The following is a 22,324-nucleotide window of genomic DNA, read 5'->3' on the forward strand; positions in this document are numbered from 1 at the left end:
CAGTCACATGTTTTGTTCATGCAATTATTTTCCTTGAATGTTTTTTCTACTTAGAATTTGCATACTGCAGATTCGGACCAAAAGATGCAAAACCATGAAGAAACACATAAAACCAAGAATAAAAGAACCCCCTGGGAAACAAACCAGAATATGTCAAAAACAAGCAGAAGAAAGGTAGCATGATACAACAGGGATCACCAAAAGAGTAATTATTTCAAAAAATATATAAACTTTTTTGAATTGTAATGCAACAACACTGCAAAGAGTTAAAATCAATTAAAATTGCAAACTGCAAGCAAAATTATACATTGACCCAAAATAAGGTCATGCCCCTGCCACACCTCAGTAATATAGAAAATAACCCGCACATCAAGCCACATACATGTCTAGGAACAATATTACTGAGGTGTGGCAGGGGCATGACCTTATCTTGGGTCAATGTATAATTTTGTTTTCAGTTTGCAATTTTAATTGATTTTAACTCTTTGCAGTGTTGTATTACAATTCAATAAAGTTTATATATTTTTTGTAATAATTACTCTTTTGGTGATCCCTGTTGTATGCATGCTACCTTCCTTCTGCTTGTTTGTGCCATATTTATCTAGCATGTAATGGGAGATTCCTAGCAATAGTGCCCTCCAGCTTTGGTTGTTCAACCAGAATATGTCTTAACCCCTTTATGACCTGTGACGTATAGGTAGGTCATAGGTCGCCTCCCCCTCTTTGGTTCAGGGTCCGGTGCGGAGTCCACACCTTTTCTGGCACACGACACCTGATCGACTCCATATACAGATGGGCTCTGTTCAGTAGTGTCTGTCTTCTCAAAAGATCATGCTTAAGAAGACAGACACACATAGATGAAAGGCCAGACAATGTCCAAAGTGTATCTATCTGCCTCATTATAAGCAATCTTCTAAAAAAGGTTTCGGTCTGAATCCCTGATTTCAAAGTATTACATGGAAACTCCAGTGTAAGCGCGCAGAATTGAGTCCAGGATAGATGTGAGCTGAGCCTAACTACAATCTTAAAGTGGCAGAGTGAACAAATCAACAGCAGGTCAAAAATAGTTTTTATTTTTAATGCTGTTCCTTGTGCGGTATAAGCAATTAGTTAGGAACAAAAATAACTATTTTGCGGTTTTACTTTATCCCTGTATGAGACTTCAATTATTCTTTCTCTGATGGTTGGTCTTATACACTGCAATACTTATATCTACAGGGTGGACCATTTATATGGATACACCTAAATAAAATGGGAATGGTTGGTGATATCAACTTACTGTTTGTGGCACATTAGTATATGGGAGAGGGAAAGCTTTTCAAGATGGGTGGTGACCGTGGTGGCCATTTTGTAGTTGGCCATTTTGGATCCAACTTTATTTTTTCCAATGGGAAGACGGACATGTGACACATCAAACTTATTGAGAATTTCACAAGAAAAAAAATGGTGTGCTTGGTTTTAACAGAAGAAATGCTAGTCCAAGCGGGTCAAATTCCTTGTAGGAATGCTCAGACCTGACACCCATAATGTGGTGGTGCACCATCTTGCTGGAAACACTTAGGGAACATGCCATCTTCAGTGCATAAAGAGGGCAACACATCATGAGGTAGCAATTTCAGATATCCAGTGGTATTGAAGTTTTCATGGATGAAGAATGGCCCCACTATCTTTGTACCCCTTATACCACACCATACCATCAATTATGGGTGTCAGGTCCGAGCATTTCTACATGAACAGTTTACTGGAAAGTGGATTGGTTAAAGGGGCCAGTTGAATGGCCACCAAGGTCTCCCGATCTGACCCCCTTAGACTTTTATCTTTGAGGTCATCTGAAAGCAATTGTCTATGCTGTGAAGATACGAGATGTGCAGCATCTGAAACAACGGATACTGGAAGCCTGTGCTAGCATTTCTTCTGTGGTGTTGCTATCAGTGTGTAAGAGTGGGAGAAGAGGATTGCATTGACAATCCAACACAATGGGCAGCACTTTTGAACACATTTTATAAGTGGTCATAAACTTGTAGATAACTCATGAAATAATAAAGTTACGTTAAAACCAAGCACACCATTGTTTTTCTTGTGAAATGCTCAATAAGTTTGATGTGTCACATGAGCCTCTTCCCAATGAAAGGCCGCCATGGTCATCTTGAAAATTTTCCCCCTTACATAGACTAATGTACCACAAACTGGAAGTTGATATCACCACAAATTCCCATTTTATTTAGGTGTATCCATACAAATGGCCAACCCTGTATGTATTGCAATGCATAAGAACTGTCAGTTTTATGCTGACAGAACACATGTTAGACCCTGCTGCTGGCTGAGTCTAACAGATCACCATAGCTGGCAGACCCAAAGATCATCATTTGAACTTGGGCTGCCATGACAACCATTGGCTCATTCGTGATCACGTCACAGGTGAGTCAGAGGGGTCAAAAAAGCAGCCCCCTTCCACTCACAAATTTCTAAATGCCACTTCAAAAGAAAACACAGGGTTAACATCATCGAGACCTATCAATCTGCACCGGAATCTCAGCTCATGCAGTACTTCGGGGGTCCTGTACGCTGCAAGACTGTAGAGAAATGTTGGCACTGTACAAAGCCCAATAAGTGCCAAAGTTTATATTTCATGGGCGGTTGTGAAGGGGTTAATTTTATATATACCTATGGCAATGGAACTAAATGAAAAAAAAAATTATTCCAATATAAAATGTTGTGAACCAATACTTATGATGAAGGGGCACTTGTGCAGATTTGGTCGAAAAGTCAGATTTTTCAAAATGGAAGGCAGTTAAACATAACAGCTAGCCAGGGCAAGATACAAGTAAGCCATGCAAAATCTTGAAACATACTTGTTTCTAGTTCACTTGTGCTACAAGATGTATTTACCATATCTATTTCCCTCAGCTATGTTCTAGCTGCTGCATTCATTCAAATCTACTGGCCTTTCACACACACACTCTGCATATCAGTCCATCTCTACTCCATTCTCCCAGGTACAGTTCACATGTTCTTTTTATATTTTTAAAACTCACAAATCCATTGACTCCCATCATACAACACAAGATGAGCTCCTACAAATCAACTGAACCGTCTACTTACCCTGTCTATTCAGCCTGCTCTTCCTAGTTCTTGAAATCTCTCCTAACCTGGGCCATCTTTGTACTAGTAAATTCAACTCCTCTGCTACATACAAAAACTTTGGTACTCTCATTTAAAATAAGTACATGATTACTCCTTTTCCCCTTTAATTATGCCGCCTGGAACTCCAATTTGTAAGTAAACTCTCCTACAGCCATTACTTTTTCATGTCAAATTCTTAGACTTCTGACTCTTTGTTAAACTCCACCGCTGCACTCTCATATGACAACCTACAGCTTTTCCATACCCCCATACCCAGCTCCCTGCACGCTGTGTTCTCATGTACATCCAAAGTTCGCTTGACTCTTTTTGGCGGACATTTCATCACACGTGAAGCGTGAATCTCTGATGTCACTGGTCCGCCCATAGTACAACCTAGGATGTCCTCGGAACATCTGAGCTCTGTTTGCAAGCCACTCCTCATCACGGATGAAGCGCATGTCACATAATGCAGTCAACTCTGCACAAACACCATTTAAGATGCCACATTGACAGAGAACTGTCCATTACACTGGAATTCACCCAACCACCTCCCCAACAGATACAACATTTTCATCTACTAAATCTATGCCCTCATTGTCATTTAATAGTGCATTTACCTACTGTCTATAAATCCTTGCAGTTATCTTTTGCAGGCTAAATATTTTTAATATCCACTTTCCATGAGTCCTCTCCTTCTTTCCTTTTTTGTCAAGAACTGTCACCCCACCCAGGACACCTATGCTTACTACATTTACAGAAATATACATGCCATCAATACCCATAAACTTATGAGGAATTTGACATCCTCATTGGCCACAATTTCCAAGCTCTCCATAGGACTTTGTATATGTGTAAAATATTGTGTTACTCTGTTTCTTATTTTGTTTGTAAAAGTCCCTTTTGAATTGAAAAGTACTGAACAATATGTTGTGTTATAGTATGTTTCAAATAAACTACAGTAATGCTATGCTAGAAGCTGTACTGACGCTGTTTTGCTGCCCAAATCTATTTTTTTCATTTTGCATCCTCTACATTCTGAAGACCTCCAGCTACTAGATCTAGGAATTAATTGATTTATCTTGCCTGCAGTGTTCATGCTGTTTACATAAAAGTTTAATAGATGTCCAAACAACAAAATTAATATAGTGGAAAAGCAGAAATAAAGATGCTTATGGCTGCTGCTGAGGAATCAAACATATTAGAGGTTGATAGGACAATATAATTATTTTGCAAGGCACCTAGCAAAAACAGTCATAATTCTGTAGTTGTGGTTAACAAGCAAGCAATGTGCAATGCGTTGTGTGAATTTAGTATGTGCAAGCTAATAAATCATTTTGGGTCTTAGCTATAACTTTTGTAAAAAAGTATAGGTTTCAATCAAGAAGTCAATAAAACTTAAAAAATGCTTCAGTGCTAAGTAGGACTTAAAGGGAACTTATCACATAAAAATGCTATTATCCTGCAGATATAGGTTTACTCTGTAGGTTAATAGTGTTCTGAACCTGCCTGGCCCACGCACTTAGAGACCAGCTGCCAGCAGGAAATTAACTTCATTCCTCATGGCAGCATTCGGCGTTCAGTCACAGTGGGCGCAAGCACGTGTTCAGTCACTGCTCTGTGTATAGAGAGCGGTGGCTGTAACCACACCCATGCCATTGACTCACAGTCGGCCCTAATGATGAGCGAGCTGATAGTGCCTGGGGCGCGGTTAGAGCCACCGCTCCCAATATACAGAGCGTGGACTGAACCCGCGCCTGTGCTACCCCTATGACTGAATACTGAAGGCTGATTGGGGAAAAAAAATGTAAATTTCCTCCCTGCAGCAGGGTCCTAAGAGCGTGAGCCAGGCAGGTTCAGAATGCTGTTAACCTTCAGATTAACCCTATGCGTGCAGGTTAATAGCATTTTCTCACATGGCAGGTTCCATTTAAGCATCAATTTACAGAAATCAGAGTCCTAACACACCTAAAACTAAGACAAATGTACTATGCCTTCAGTGAATTTAGAGAATCTGTTCTCTCCCAGACATGTCTGTTTTAGTACATTACATCTGTTTTAATACATTAATATTCACTATGAAATAATTCTTCAGCACAATTTCATTGCACTGTGCCACTGCTGAACATTTATGAACAAATTGAAAACTACAGTTGCAATCAATGTTATTTAACCACTTAACGACCGCCGATACGCCTTTTAACGGCGGCAGTTAAGGGTACTTAAACCACAGCGCCATTAATTAACGGCGCTGTGGAAAAAGTGAATAGCGCCCACCAGAGTCAGATTTTCTCTGGGGTCTCGGTTGCTGGGGGTAGCCGAGACCCCAGAGAACATGATTCGGGGGGTTTTTACCGACCCCTAGGTTGCGATCGCCGGTAATTAACCGTTTACCGGCGGTCGCAAAAAAAAAACCAACGATTTCCCATTTAATTTCTCTGTCCTCCGATGTGATCGCACATCAGAGGACAGAGAAATGGGGTCCCGATAGCCCCCCGATACTCACCTGTCTCCCCTGGTGCTCCTCGTGGCTCCTGATGAGCACGGCCATCTTTTTCCGGCAAAAAAATGGCGGGCGCATGCGCAGTGCGCCTGCCGGCTGGCACCCGGAAGATCTTTCGGGTCTCGGCTGCCAGGGGTAGCCGAGACCCCAAAGAACATGATCGGGGTTGGTTTCTACCGACCCCTGTTTTGCGATTGCCGGTAATTAACTGTTTACCGGGGGTGGCAAAAAAAACAAAGACAGAGAAATAGGGGAATTCGGGGACCCTGTTATACTTACCGGTGTCTTTGGATCCTCCTGCGTCCCCTCCTGCCTGCCGGCTTCTTCATCAGGAAAGAAAATGGCGGGCGCATGCGCAGTGCGCCCGCCATGATCTGCTGGCCGGCAGCTAGAGGAATTGGGGCTAAAATTTGGGTTAGGGTTGGGGCTAAATTTAGAGTTAGGGTTAGGGTTGGGGCTAAATTTAGGGTTAGTGTTGTGAGTTCTGTTTTTGGGCTCCCTCTGGTGGTTACTGATGGTACTGGGTGACTTGTCTTTCCTGGGTCTCTGGGTTCCACCTGTTCCATCAGGATATGGGAGTTTCCTATTTAACCTGGCTTTGCTGGCATTTCCTCGCCGGTTATCAATGTATCCAGTGTGTCTTGTTACCTCTGCTCCCTGCTCCTAGAACCTTCTGGTCAAGCTAAGTTTGGATTTTCCTGTTTTGGTGTTTTGCTTTATTTGGTTTTTAGTCCAGCCTGCAGATATGTGATTCTCTGCTGCTGGTTGCTCTAGTGGGCTGAAATTGCTCCTCATGTACCATGAGTTGGCACATGAGTTCAAGTAATTTCAGGATGGTTTTTTGAAGGGTTTTTCGCTGACCGCGCAGTTCACTTTTGTATCCTCTGCTATCTAGCTTTAGCGGGCCTCATTTTGCTGAAACTGTTTTCATACTGCGTATGTGCTTTCCTCTCATTTCACCGTCATTATATGTGGGGGGCTGCTATTTCTGTGGGGTATTTCTCTGGAGGCAAGAGAGGTCTGTGTTTCTTCTAATAGGGGTAGTTAGATCTTCGGCTGGAGCGAGACGTCTAGGATCATCGTAGGCACGTTCCCCGGCTACTTTAATTTGTGTGTTAGGTTCAGGGTCGCGGTCAGCTCAGGTTCCATCGCCCTAGAGCTTGTTTGTATCTGTGCTTGTCCTTTAGTGATCCCCTGCCATTGGGATCATGACAGTATAACCGGCCCACAAAGTGTTAATTGTATTGGCTGACGTAGGAGGATAAGTAGTCTGAGGAAGTTTTTTTTTTTTTTTCCCTCTTTCCCTCAGAGTTTGCTGCCTAGCCTTATTGCAGCCTGGCTACTTCCTCCTCCTCTTAATCTTTGAATGGCTCTGATCTCAGCTGTTTATCATGGACGTCCAGAGTTTGGCTTCCCGCCTGAATAATCTTGCCGCTAAGGTTCAAAATATACAGGATTTTGTTGTACATGCTCCTATGTCTGAACCTAGAATTCCTGTCCCAGAGTTTTTTTCTGGAGATAGATCTCGTTTTCTGAATTTTAGGAACAATTGCAAGTTGTTTCTTTCTTTGAAATCTCGCTCCTCGGGAGACCCTGCTCAGCAAGTCAAGATTATTATATCTTTCCTGCGGGGTGACCCTCAGGATTGGGCATTTGCATTGGCACCAGGGGACCCTGCGTTGCTTAATGCGGATGCGTTTTTTCTGGCATTGGGTTTGCTCTATGAGGAACCTAACCAAGAGATTCAGGCTGAAAAAGCTTTGTTGGCCATTAAAGATGTTATGGTGGGGTTCCCTGCGCCTACTGGTCTGAATGAGTCTATGACTATGGCTGTTCAGATTGATCGGCGTTTACGGGAGCGCAAACCTGTGCATCATTTGGCGGTGTCGTCTGAACCGTCACCTGAGATAATGCAATGTGATAGAATTCAGTCCAGAAGTGAACGGCAAAAGTATAGGCGGAAAAAAGGGTTGTGCTTTTATTGTGGTGATTCAGCTCATGTTATATCAGCATGCTCTAAACGCACAAAAAAGGTTGATAAGTCTGTTGCCATTAGTACTTTACAGTCTAAGTTCATTCTGTCTGTGACTCTGATTTGTTCATTATCATCCATTTCCGTCGATGCCTATGTGGATTCAGGCGCTGCCCTGAGTCTTATGGATTGGTCATTTGCCAATCGCTGTGGGTTTAGTCTGGAGCCTCTGGAAGTCCCTATTCCTTTGAAGGGAATTGACTCTACACCTTTGGCTATGAATAAACCTCAGTACTGGACACAAGTGACCATGCGTATGACTCCCGTTCATCAGGAGGTGATTCGCTTCCTGGTACTGTATAATTTGCATGATGTCCTAGTGCTTGGTCTGCCATGGTTACAAACTCATAATCCAGTCCTTGACTGGAAATCAATGTCTGTGTTAAGCTGGGGTTGTCAGGGGGTTCATGATGATGCACCTCCAATTTCTATCGCTTCATCTACTCCTTCTGAGATTCCTGTGTTTTTGTCTGATTATCGGGATGTTTTTGAGGAGTGGCGTCATTGGCTAGAGGGTGCTAGACATCGTGTGGTGGTCTTGACTGATCACAAAAATTTGATTTACCTTGAGTCTGCCAGGCGTCTGAATCCTAGACAGGCTCGTTGGTCACTGTTTTTCTCTCGTTTCAATTTTGTGGTTTCATACCTGCCAGGTTCAAAGAATGTGAAGGCGGATGCTCTTTCTAGGAGTTTTGTGCCTGACTCCCTTGGAAATTCTGAACCCACTGGTATCCTTAGGGATGGGGTGATTTTGTCTGCTGTCTCCCCAGACTTGCAACGTGCTTTGCAGGAGTTTCAGACGGGTAAACCTGATCGTTGTCCGCCTGAGAGACTGTTTGTTCCGGATAATTGGACCAGTAGAGTCATCTCCGAGGTCCATTCTTCTGCGTTGGCAGGTCATCCTGGAATATTTGGTACTAGAGACTTGGTGGCCAGGTCTTTTTGGTGGCCTTCCTTGTCGAGGGATGTGCGTTCTTTTGTGCAGTCTTGTGAGGTTTGTGCTCGGGCTAAGCCTTGCTGTTCTCGGGCCAGTGGAATGTTGTCACCTTTGCCTATCCCGAAGAGGCCTTGGACGCACATTTCCATGGACTTTATTTCGGATCTCCCTGTCTCTCAAAAAATGTCCGTCATCTGGGTTGTGTGTGATCGCTTTTCTAAAATGGTTCATCTGGTCCCCTTGCCTAAGTTACCTTCCTCCTCTGAGTTGGTCCCTCTGTTTTTTCAGAACGTGGTTCGTTTGCATGGGATTCCTGAGAACATCGTTTCTGACAGGGGATCCCAGTTTGTGTCTAGATTTTGGCGGACGTTCTGTGCTAAGATGGGCATTGATTTGTCCTTTTCGTCTGCATTCCATCCTCAGACGAATGGCCAGACTGAACGAACTAATCAGACCTTGGAAACTTATTTAAGGTGTTTTGTTTCTGCTGATCAGGATGACTGGGTTACCTTTTTGCCGCTGGCCGAGTTTGCCCTTAATAATCGGGCTAGTTCTGCTACCTTGGTTTCTCCTTTCTTTTGTAATTCGGGGTTTCATCCTCATTTTTCCTCTGGTCAGGTGGAACCTTCTGATTGTCCTGGAGTGGACATGGTGGTGGATAGGTTGCATCGGATTTGGAGTCATGTGGTGGACAATTTGAAGTTGTCCCAGGAGAAGGCTCAGCAGTTTGCTAATCGCCGTCGCCGCGTGGGTCCTCGACTTCTTGTTGGGGACTTGGTGTGGTTGTCTTCTCGTTTTGTTCCTATGAAGGTCTCTTCTCCTAAGTTCAAGCCTCGGTTCATCGGTCCCTATAGGATCTTGGAAATTCTTAACCCTGTGTCGTTTCGTTTGGATCTCCCGGCATCGTTTGCTATTCATAATGTGTTCCATCGGTCGTTGTTGCGGAAGTATGAGGTACCTGTTGTTCCTTCGCTTGAGCCTCCTGCTCCAGTGCTGGTGGAGGGAGAATTGGAGTATGTTGTGGAGAAGATCTTGGATTCTCGTGTTTCCAGACGGAAACTCCAGTATTTGGTCAAATGGAAGGGTTATGGTCAGGAGGATAATTCTTGGGTGGTTGCCTCTGATGTTCATGCTGATGATTTGGTTCGCGCTTTTCATAGGGCTCATCCTGGTCGCCCTGGTGGTTCTCGTGAGGGTTCGGTGACCCCTCCTCAAGGGGGGGGTACTGTTGTGAGTTCTGTTTTTGGGCTCCCTCTGGTGGTTACTGATGGTACTGGGTGACTTGTCTTTCCTGGGTCTCTGGGTTCCACCTGTTCCATCAGGATATGGGAGTTTCCTATTTAACCTGGCTTTGCTGGCATTTCCTCGCCGGTTATCAATGTATCCAGTGTGTCTTGTTACCTCTGCTCCCTGCTCCTAGAACCTTCTGGTCAAGCTAAGTTTGGATTTTCCTGTTTTGGTGTTTTGCTTTATTTGGTTTTTAGTCCAGCCTGCAGATATGTGATTCTCTGCTGCTGGTTGCTCTAGTGGGCTGAAATTGCTCCTCATGTACCATGAGTTGGCACATGAGTTCAAGTAATTTCAGGATGGTTTTTTGAAGGGTTCTTCGCTGACCGCGCAGTTCACTTTTGTATCCTCTGCTATCTAGCTTTAGCGGGCCTCATTTTGCTGAAACTGTTTTCATACTGCGTATGTGCTTTCCTCTCATTTCACCGTCATTATATGTGGGGGGCTGCTATTTCTGTGGGGTATTTCTCTGGAGGCAAGAGAGGTCTGTGTTTCTTCTAATAGGGGTAGTTAGATCTTCGGCTGGAGCGAGACGTCTAGGATCATCGTAGGCACGTTCCCCGGCTACTTTAATTTGTGTGTTAGGTTCAGGGTCGCGGTCAGCTCAGGTTCCATCGCCCTAGAGCTTGTTTGTATCTGTGCTTGTCCTTTAGTGATCCCCTGCCATTGGGATCATGACAGGTTAGGGTTAGGGTGAGGGTTAGGGCTAGGGCTAGGGTTAGGCTTCTTTCACACTTGCATCGGTAAAGAGCCGTCGCAATGCGTCGGCCCGACGTACCGACGCACGTTGCGAAAATTGTGCACAACGTGAACAGCAGATGCAGTTTTTCAATGCATCTGCTGCCCAGTCTATGTCCTGGGGAGGAGGGGGCAGAGTTACAGCCACGCATACGCGGTCGGAAATGGTGGATGCGACATACAAAAAAAGGTTACATTGAACGCTTTTTTTGTGATGACGGTCCACCAAAACACAACAAATCCAGTGCACAACGGACGCGACATGTGGCCATCTGTCGGCAATACAAGTCTATGGGCAAAAAAGGCATCCTGCGGGCACATTTGCAGGATCCGGTTTTTGTCCAAAACGACGGATTGCGACGGATGCCACACAACGCAATTGTGAAAGTAGTCTTAGGGCTAGGGTTAGGGTTGGGGCTATATTTAGAGTTAGGGTTGGGGCTAAATTTAGGGTTAGGGTTGGTGCTAAAGTTAGGGTTAGGGCTAGGGTTGGGGCTAAAGTTAGGGCTAGGGTTGCGGATAAAGTTAGGGTTAGAGTTGGGATTAGGGTTGGTATTAGGGTTGGGGTTGGCATTAGGGTTACGTTTGGGATTAGGGTTAGGGGTGTATTGGGATTAGGGTTAGGTTTGAGGTTAGGGTTGAGATTAGGATCAGGGGTGTGTTGGATTTAGGGTTTTGATTAAGTTTATGGTTAGGGCTGAGATTAGGGTAGTTTTGGGGTTAGGGTTGTGATTATTGTTAGGGTTAGTGATTAGGATTATGGATCGGGTTTGGATTAGGGTTAGGGGTGTGTTGGGGTTAGGGTTGGAGTTAGAATTGGGGGGTTTCCACTGTTTAGGTACATCAGGGGGTCTCCAAACACGACAGCCAATTTTGCGCTCAAAAAGTCAAATGGTGCTCCCTCCCTTCTGAGCTCTGCCGTGCGCCCAAACAGTGGTTTACCCCCACATATGGGGAATCAGCATACTCGGGATAAATTGGATAACTTTTGGGGTCCAATTTCTGCTGTTACCCTTGTGAAAATAAAAACTTGAGGGCTAAAAAATCTTTTTTGTGGAAAAAAAAAGTTTTTTATTTTCATGACTCTGCATTATAAACTTCTGTGAAGCACTTGGGCATTCAAAGTTCTCACACCACATCTAGATAAATTCCTTGTGGGGTCTAGTTTAAAAAATGGGGTCACTTGTGGGGGGGTTTACGGTTTAGGTACATCAGGGGCTCTGCAAACCCAACATAACGCCCGCAGACCATTCTATCAAAGTCTGCATTCCAAAACGGCGCTCCTTCCCTTCCGAGCTCTGCCGTGCGCCCAAACAGTGGTTTACCCCCACATATGGGGTACCAGCATACTCAAGACAAATTGGACAAAAACTTTTGGGGTCCAATTTCTCTTGTTACCCTTGTGAAAATAAAAGCTTGGGGGGCTAAAAAATATTTTTTGTCAAAAAAAAATATTTTTTATTTTCATGACTCTGCCTTATAACTTTCTGTGAAGCACTTGGGCATTCAAAGTTCTCACCACACATCTAGATAAGTTCCATGGGGGAGTCTAGTTTCCAAAATGGGGTCACTTGTAGGGGGGTTCTACTGTTTAGGCACATCAGGGGCTCTCCAAACGCGACATGGCTTCTGATCTCAATTCCAGTCAATTCTACATTGAAAAAGTAAAATGGCACTCCTTCTCTTCCAAGCTCTGCAGTGCGCCCAAACAGTGGTTTACCCCCACATGTGGGGTGTCAGCATATTCAGGAGAAATTGCACAAGAAAACTTATGTTTAAATTTCAGTTTTTACACTTGTGAAAATAAAAAAAATGGTTCTGAAGTAAAATGTTTGCAAAAAAAAGTTAAAATGTTCATTTTTTCCTTCCACATTGTTTCAGTTCCTGTGAAGCACGTAAAGGGTTAATAAACTTCTTGAATGTGGTTTTGAGCACCTTGAGGGGTGAAGTTTTTAGAATGGTGTTACACTTGGTTATTTTCTATCATATAGACCCCTCAAAATGACTTCAAATGTGATGTGGTCCCTAAAAAAAAATGGTGTTGTAAAAATGAGAAATTGCTGGTGAACTTTTAACCTTTATAACTCCCTAACAAACAAAAAAAATTTTGTTTCCAAAATTATGCTTTTGTAAAGTAGACATGTGGGAAATGTTATTTGTTAACTATTTTTCTTGATATATCTCTCTGATTTGAGGGCATAAAAATACAAAGTTTGAAAATTACAAAATTTTAAATTTTTTTGCCATATTTGTTTTTTTTCATAAATAATCGCAAATAATATCAAAGAAATGTTACCACTATCATGAAGTACAATATGTCACGAAAAAACAATCTCAGAATCAGCAGGATACGTTTAAGCGTTCCAGAGTTATAACCTCATAAAGTGACAGTGGTCAGAATTGTAAAAATTGGCTCTGTCACTAAGGGGTTAACCTTCATTGCAAAATACCATATTTTTTGGATAGGATGATGAACCTTTTCCCAAAAATGTTTTGGGGAAAATAGGGTGCATCTTATAATCCAAATTGTAGCTGTGGAGGAGAGGGGTCCCAGGATAGCTGCAGCCAGAAGCTTCTGGCGGCGGCACAGGTATGAGTCGGGTGATGGCTGCAGGCTCCAGGCTGGTACGATTAGGTATTTGGCGGTGTGGAGGCTTCGCCAACATTTTGTGAAAGCCCGGAGCTCCACACTTTTCATACTCATGTATGTGGTGCACCCCGGGAAAATGTTCACCAGATGATGCGCACAAGCAAAAATTGAGATCTCGGCACCGAAATCTCAATTGTGCATGTGCTGCCTCCGGTGGCCATTTTCCCGGAGTCCACCGAATTAAAAATTATGGAAAGTGCGGGGTTCCAGGCTTTTACAAAATGTTTGCAGAGCCCTCGCACTGCCGAACACCTCATCGTACCAACCTGGGGCCGCAGCCATGGTCCTACTCCTGACGATGCCAAACACCTTATCCTACCCACCTGGAGCCCACAGCATCCCATGCCTCCATCAGCAGCGACAAGGCTACCAGGGACCCTGCTCCACCATCGCTGCCACCCAGGTAAGTTATTGCAAAAGTGGATTATAACATGCACCATTTTATTAAAAAAGTAAAACATTTTTTCTTTATTTTCCTAACCCCAAATTTAGGCAAACAACACATAGAACAGTACCAGCAAAATACACAAGATGGTGCAAATTACAGAGTCTCACCCTTCAGCTGACTCGCAGGGATAAGAGCGGTTGTGCTTTCAGAGCTTCCAGGGCTGACTACCCCCACCTGTGGCATGCATAGAGAGGAGGTAACGACAAGCTTAGGAAGCTAACCGAGAGCAGTGAAGTAGCCAGGTGACCTGATTGTCCCAACCTGGATTCTTCAAGATGTCTGTGACAGTTCAGCAATGGTTAATGGAGCAGATCTGTGTTCTTACAGCTGGGGCCATGGTCCCCTAAGCTGACATCCTTTAGAATGTTAAATCTGTGTCCCTCGTGATGGAGCCATGATCTGGCAGCTATCCGGTAGAGCAGTGTGTACCAAACTCCAGTCCTCATGGTCCCCAACTGGTCAAGTTTTCAGGATTTCCACCATAGTATTGCACAGGTGATGAAATTTTTATCAAGACATAAGAAATGACCAGAGCTGCTCACCTGTGCACAATTAAGAAAATCCCAAAAACCTGATCTGTTGGGGGCCGTGAGGACTGAAGTTGGGAAACACTGTTGTAGAGTGTTCCCGTCTGTGGTTTTGTAAAGAGTCTCTGGTTCTTTGGCTCTCTGCATCTCTTGGATATGGAAAGGGGAAAAAACCCTGTATATAGTTCACAACTATTGTCCTTCAAGCCATCACACACAAGAAGAAGAGGTTATGAGGTTAACCCACACTGTTTGATTATTTATAGTTTATCCTTCAATGTTTGCAAATTAGCAAACGGCATGGCCTGGTGTAATGTGTAATCAACATATCAGCAAAAATCATTGTTCAGTGACCCTGCATCCCTGTTTTGCAAAAATAACAATAAAATAAGCTGTATGAGCTGATATAAGAGATAAATAATCATTCATCAATTTACAAATATCAATTCAATCTACAAGAAAATTCAACATGACGATAACTCAGAGTCCATGATCCATGGTTTACTGAAAATAGACAGATAATTAAGACTAAATGCTGTGTCGTCACACTGGCTAAACTACCTTGATGTGGAAGAAAGAGGAAGCTACTGTATCAACAGCTGTATCCAAGTTCCTGAAGAGACAGGTGAACAAAAACATCTAAGCTGACTGCAAAAGGCTTGTGGCAAGAGTTGGAAGAAACTGGAGGTTTTAGTTTACACAATAAGGCACATACTAAATGCTGAAGGTATCTATGCCTGAAGTCCATGACGTGTACTTCTACTGGCCCCATATGCAGTGGCTGAGCGATGCTTTGTGGCTATTTTGTTCTTTCTGGCAGTGGAAACCTGCAGAATATGGAGGGCATGCCTTCTCTGTGGAAGATGAAGCTCTGGATCCACTGGATCTTCCAACAAAACAATGATACCATGAATACTACAAAGTGCACTAAGGCTCAGTTTCAGAAGAAGTCATGGCAGGTTATCGTCCAGAAGAAGCCCTGGAAATGTGGCGATTACAGTTGCCTGTCCTGCACCAGATAGAATAGCTATTTCTGGGCTATTTTTTAAAAAAGCGATTGCAGCACACAAACTTAAGAATTAGAGTTAGGAGAATCCATTGCAGGACTCCAATCCATCACCTAGGTCTAAACTTGGTGACCACTTGACAGGAGACAGATTTTTTGCCATTTCATCACACTTGAATCTTTTTCTAATTATTCAGTATATTGCACATTAAAATATATAGTCTCGTTCAAAACTCCATCTCGTCCCTCAAAAACAAGTCCTTATATGGTTTTATTGACATAAGTAATAAAAAGTTATGGCTGTTGGAAGGGAGGAAAAAATGAAAGTTCAAAAATGAAAAATGCCCTAATCCTATAAGGGTTAAACAGTGGCTGTTAAAGCACCCACTTGTATCATTAGTTTAACCCCTTAAAGACCGCTGATGCGCCTTTTAACAGTAGCAGTTAAGGGTACTTATTCCTCAGCACCGTTTTTTAGGGTTAGGCTAGAGTTCGGGCCAGGGTTGTGGTTATGGTTGGGATTAAGGTAAGAGTTGGGATTAGGGTTAGGGGTGTGTTGGGGTTGGAGTTAGAATTGGGGGAGTTCCACTATTAAGGTACATCAAGGGGTCTTCAAACGTGACATTGCGCCCACCATTGATTCCAGCCAATTTTGTGATCAGAAAGTCAAAGGCTTCTCCCTCCCTTCTGAGCCCTGACTTACACCAAGTGGCTTTCCCCCACAAACAGGGTTTCTGCATACTTAGGAGAAATTGCACAACAAATTCTGTGGTCCATTTTCTCCACTTTCTTCTAGTAAAAATAAAAAAATTGGTTCCAAAGGAAATTTTTTGTGAAAAAAGGAAAATGTTAATTTTTTCTTCTAAATTGCTTTAGTTCTCGTGAAGCACCTGAAGGGTTAATAAACTTATTGAAAGTGGTTTTGCGCATACTGAGGAGAGCAGTTTTTAGAATGGTGTAACTTTTGGGCATTTTCTGTTATATTGACCCCCCAAACGCACTTCAAATGTGAGGTGGTCCTTTAAAAAAATATTTTGTAAATTTTGTTGGAAAAATGAGAAATTGCTGGTCAACTTTTAACCCTTAGAACGTCCTAACAACAAAAAAAAATCATGTTTTCAAAATTGTGCTTTATTTTTTGTAGCACCACTGCTACACCATGTTTTCAAATTCTTGTTAAATTGAGGTTTTTATTTTATGGAAAACTTATATGCATGAAGTTTTTGTTTCTTAAAGTATAAATTCTGTTTCAATATCAAAAAATGATGAAGGCTAAAAGAGTATTCATATCTTATTAATGTGCACTATATTTTACCTTTGCTATTAGTAATAGTATCAGTTTTAAATTAACATCATTTTTTAGTGATGAATAGGCTTTTTGTGTGGTCAGAAAGTTAGTATATAAGTTTATGTTAATTTGAAGAAAAAGACAAAATCAATTGGAATGTTTTTTTCATACCTTTTTCAATAGCAATTCAATAAAAATAAATACTATTTCTAGTTTATGCTTACAGTAGTGGTAGACTCATATGCAGATGCTAAGTATTTTACTGAGAAGGGCAGGGCATGATTGGAAAATGGTTGACAAAATGTTAGCACCTGTCACTGATCCATTCCTTGCTACCCTCTTCCCAGTCTGCTGGACTCTGCTGTGCTGCACATTGGCCTTTGCAGATGGGCTGGTGTGATCCCTTGTGAGCATCAGCCCGAGCCTATATAAGGCTCACTGAGAAACACTGTTTCTGGAGCTTGGCTTGCTACTCAGCTTCTCCTGCACTCCATCAGCCTGCTTGTAGCTTTCTGATGTCCTCCGACTGCCTGCAGATTCCTGATGTCCTTCGCCTGCCTGCAGTTTCCCACACTCTGCCTAGTCTCCTGTCCTGTGGCTGCCCGTGTTTCCCTCCAATCTGTTGCACTGATGCCCATGGTCCATGTACCTACCCAGACCTTGTGCTTGGAGGATCCACCTCATCTGAAGGGGTCTACCACAAAATCTATCAATGCAGTGGGCCAAACCGAGACATTGCAAAATAGAGATATTGCTAAATAATGTTTTGATGCAACAACTTTTTCATAAAGTATAAATCTCCCAAAGTATTAGAAAAGCAAATAAAGGCATTAACTATATTAGGGGGCTCTATTGTATTTTTCTGGTATACTGTGTGTGTTTGACAGGAACCTAAAGAAGCTCCTGTTTTCTACATAGAAAGTAATTTACTTGCTTTCTTCATCCATGCTCAACTTTCATCTCTAGCTCTATAGCAATACTTATATTAGTAATATATGTTTTTATTCTTATTTTGGTTGTTGTCTTATAATCATTTTCTTAAAAAATCTAAATTGATAAGTTTCATTGACTATCCTGAATAAGATTAATACTGTTACTTTAGGAAGCACTGCATGCATTAAAATGAAATAGGATTCTAAGGCTAGGGCTAGATGCAGGACGTTTTACCTGCGGATTTCTCAGAATCCGTTTGGAAAAACCCGCAATGGAATCCGCAACGTGTGCACATACCCTTAAGATACAATTGCACAGACTGATCAAGGACACATTTATCGGTCAGCAAATGTTTAATAGCCTATGTAAATAGGTAGGCAAAATAAACAATGCACACGGAGATATTTGTAATAAATTGCTTGGTGCACATAGTCTGCCAAGATTCTAGGTAGTGCGAGTCCTGTTTACACAGAACAGTTCACTGCTGAAAACGATGATTTTTTTTTGTGCTGCACAAAAGATTATTTCACCCGACGAATCAGATTTTACCTATTTCATTGGGTGAAAGGCAGCTGGCTTACACTGAAAGTGAAACAAGTGCTTTTAAGAACTCTAGTTCACAATTACCTGTTAGTGTAAATACAGTTTTAGTCTCTGGTGCTTGCAAAATGCAGCTAAGATGTGTTGAGTTTAGCACATGAAAAGTACTGTAGTCTTAGGTTATGTTCACACTGGGTGTTTTTGCAGAGTTTTTTATGCTAATTTTCATATGCATTTGATAGCTATGTCCATGAGATTTCAGAAATCTCACATACACAGCTTGCATTTTTTTGTCATCAGTATTTTGTTGCATTTTTTTTGGACAGAGCATGTCACTTCTTTCAGCATTTTTTCAGCATTTTTTATCCATTGACATGAATGGGTGGTGAAAAGATGCAGGTATCAGAAAGTTATTATGCTCGCGGTGTCATCAGAAAGGTCCTGGGAGCTCAAAGTAAATGAACTCACTTCTCCTGATGGCAGCGCGAGTGCCATGGAAAAGTCTCTAACAGTGCTAGAGCAGATGTCAGTTGAAGGTGAAGTGAGTTAATTGGCTGTGAACTACCAGGACCTTACTGGTGGAACCGTGGGCATGAGAACTTTCTCATGCTCTCGGTGATGTCAGACAGGTTATAGCAGTTCACCGGGAGACACTGAGCACACGCTGCTCCGTATCTCTGCTGAATGTCAGGCAGTACGGTTGCATAATGGAAAGATGCAGCTTGCCATCCAGATGTAGCAAACCTAGACCAGTCATGGGACAAATGGGTTATTTTCTCAGCTGTCAGGTGAGGAATATGGTTGATTGTTATTTTAACTCTCTTGCAGGGGAGAATGTTGTCTCTGGAATGGGTGATTCAGTAAGTAAAGTTTAATTAAGATTTATTAAAGGAGTCTGTGTCATTCTTTCAATTAAAGGACTTTATTCTGGGTGTGTGTTTTTTTTTTATACAAATTGACTATGGGTTTAGTAATGGGGAATATTATAGACGCCTCTCTATTACTAACCTCTTGGCTTGATGTCACCTGTCATAACCCCCCCAACCATTAACCAACTTGCCATCGCATCAGGGCAAGAGGGAAGAGCGTGGCTAAGTGCCAGCATTGTTATAGATGTGCCTTTTCTGGGGTGGCTGAGAGGTGATGCTTTTAGCCTGGGGGTGCCAATATCCATGGCCCCTTCCTATGCTATAAATATCAGCCCAAAGTTGTCTGCATAGCTTTTGCTGGTTATTAAAATTATAGCGGGACCCTACGCCATTTTCTGGGGTCCCCCTTTTAATAGCCAGTAAAGGCTAAGTATACAGTTGTGAGTTGATATTACTAGCTTGGGATGCTCCATGGGTATTACCCCTTTCCCAGGCTATAAACATTGGCCCCCAGCAATCGGCTTTAGCGCTGCTGGTTAAGATAATTACGAGGGAGCCCATGTCATTTCTTTCTGAAAAATAATCTTTTAATAATTAAATACATGTACAGTAAGCTGCACAAGCACTGTATTCATAGGTCACTGACATCTATATATCTATCTATTCTATTTGTGTATACTGTATGTAACCAAACTATTTCTTGTCAGGTCCTGCTGTGATTTTACTGTATACGGCTGTTGAATTGCTGGCTTTTCATCTATTTATCTATCTATTATCTATGTTGCGATTTTTTTTTCCCAGTCCAATCGGAATGTACAGGTATGGTTCTACAGGAAGTTTTTTTTTTCCCTTCCAGGGCACTAAACTTTATTAGCATGTACAAAGAGGCAAAAGTTAGCCCAAATACACACGAGAAAAGATGCACCAAAGCATGCATTATTATTGCAGCTTATTCCTGCCAAGAAATCAGATTTTGCTGCAGAAAAAAATGCAGCAAAAACACCAAGTTTTAACTTAGCCTTAAAGAGGAGCTGTCAGGTCCAGTAACGCTATGGACTACAAGCTGGCGGATCCTGGGAGAAATAACGTTTATTTCTTCTGGGTACCTCACTGTCAGTACTGAAGCCGGTTATCTTTATAATGCTATTAACCTGCATATTAACCCCATATCTGCAGGATAATAGCATTATTGGACATGGAAGGCTCCCTGTAAACAAATATTTTTAATAACAATTCCATTTCAGTTTCTCTTTTCTTTAGTTAACTTTCTGAGCCACGTAACAATTTCAATTATTTTACAACCAAATACATATTATCTCTCATAAAAGTACAAGTTAAACTTAAATTTTGTGATTTATGCCGTGTACATGTGCACTTTGCTAATGTTTGGTTTATACGATAGCATATTATTACAGGATCTTATAAGAACTAGGCTGAAATATACTAATGGTGTGATTACTCCTAACTGAAACCTTACAACCTTTTCTTCAGCATCTATAAAATAATGAGACTCATAATTATCTTGCCCACTGTAGTTATATTTATTTTTTAACAAGCTATACACATTCACTTTCCATATGTCTTAGGGCTCCATTAGTTTACAAGAGAAATAAATTATTTCTAGGACGAAAGTTAATTTAGACCTTTTTGAGGGAAATTTATATCACTGTTACAGCGTTCCTGCTCAATATATTGATTGTGAATACAAAAGAGCTGATTATTTGCAAGGTACATTTCTCAAAAAGCAAGACTGATTTGTGCCTGCACATATCTTGGACGTGTAATACACTAATCACCCTTAAGAAATCTGCGGCATCTGTGAGCCATAATACATCTACAAAAGTTGCTCCTTTTTCTTGTACTCTATCTTGAGCATAAATTCAGCACAAATGCAAAAGCCATGGCACTACATTTACATACTAACTAGATTCTGCAGCATTTCTAATAACTATATGTATGCATACAGATTCACTTGCAAGAATAAATACAACATTTGCAACTTTGATCTATGGGTTAAAGAGTTATGAGTAGTGATGAGCGAGTCTACTTGTTGCTCGGGTTTTCCTGAGCACGCTCGGGTGATCTCCGAGTATTTGTTAGTGTTCAGAGATTTAGTTTTCATCGCCTCAGCTGAATGATTTACATCTGTTAGCCAGCATAAGTACATGTGGGGGTTGCATGGTTGCTAGGGAATCCTCACATGTAATCAAGCTGTCTAGTAGATGTAAATCATTCAGCTGCGGCGATGAAAACTAAATCTCATAACACTAACAAATACTCGGAGATCACCTGAGCATGCTTGGGAAAAGTCGAGCAACAAGTACACTCGCTCATCAATAGTTATGAGTAGGGTTGAGCGACCTTGACCTTTTTAGAGTCGAGCCGTGTTTCGCGAAACCCGACTATCTTAAAAGTCGAGTCGAGTGGAATCGGCCGATTATCGCGAAAAGTCGGGTATCGACCGAAACACGAAACCCAATGCAAGTCAATGGGGGAGCATAGTCAGCAGTGAGTGGAGGCCAGGAAAACACCTACACTGCCCATTTTAATGGCAAAAACATCCATTCTTGTTACAGAAGCTTGTCAATCGTAATTTAGCTTATAATAATTGGAAGGCATTTGAAATTGGGGGTCATTTGGCTAAAGTTGTGTGGGGTAGGGCTGGTTCAAATAATTAGTGGGCCCAGTAAATCTGGACCACGTCATGGCAGTGGAGCAGGGAGAGGTAAGTATTTCAACTTTGCAAGTGCTGTGATCCTGAGCAAGCAGGGGGGGCCCACTTGTTGGCATTGGCACTGGCACAGGGCCCCTCAAAGTACAGCGGTGTGTTTGCACGGCGGGGGCGCCTCCCACGGGCAGCAACACTTTTGCGTACTATGAGAGGCCCTGTGCCAGTGACGTCGCCAACTAGTATTCCTCCCCTTCACCTGATGATGGAACCTGCACTTTCATCTGCACCTTCCTCTTTGTCCCCGTGTAAGGTGGTATGGTATGCGGGAAGAGGAATCTGACTTTCAGCAGGGTCACAATCTTGCTGTGTAGCGTGCACGGGGAATGTTGCGTTATGGGTCAATGTACCAGCAGACTCATCTATCACTGGCTGGGCAATGGGCAGGATGAGGAGGAAACACAGATATAGGCCCAAAGAATAAAGTGGGCTAAATGCAGTTCAAAATTGGTAACACAGGACTAACCAGGGGGCATTGCAGTGGAGAACAACTGGAATGAGAGGCTGACACAGAGAGTAGGCCCAAATCAGTAAGTAGTCGAAATGCAGTTCAAAATTGGCAACCGTAGTAAACAGGCGGCACAGCTTTGTTCAGTGGAGAACAGCAAGGAGTGGCAGACACCGATAGTAGGCCCCAACCCAACTAGTAGGCCAAATGCAGTCTAACATTAACAACTACTTAACGAGAGCCTGAAAATGGAATTTCAGGACAGGAAAC

Source organism: Ranitomeya imitator, chromosome 4 (assembly GCF_032444005.1).
Source record: "Ranitomeya imitator isolate aRanImi1 chromosome 4, aRanImi1.pri, whole genome shotgun sequence".
Lineage (NCBI taxonomy): Eukaryota > Metazoa > Chordata > Amphibia > Anura > Dendrobatidae > Ranitomeya > Ranitomeya imitator.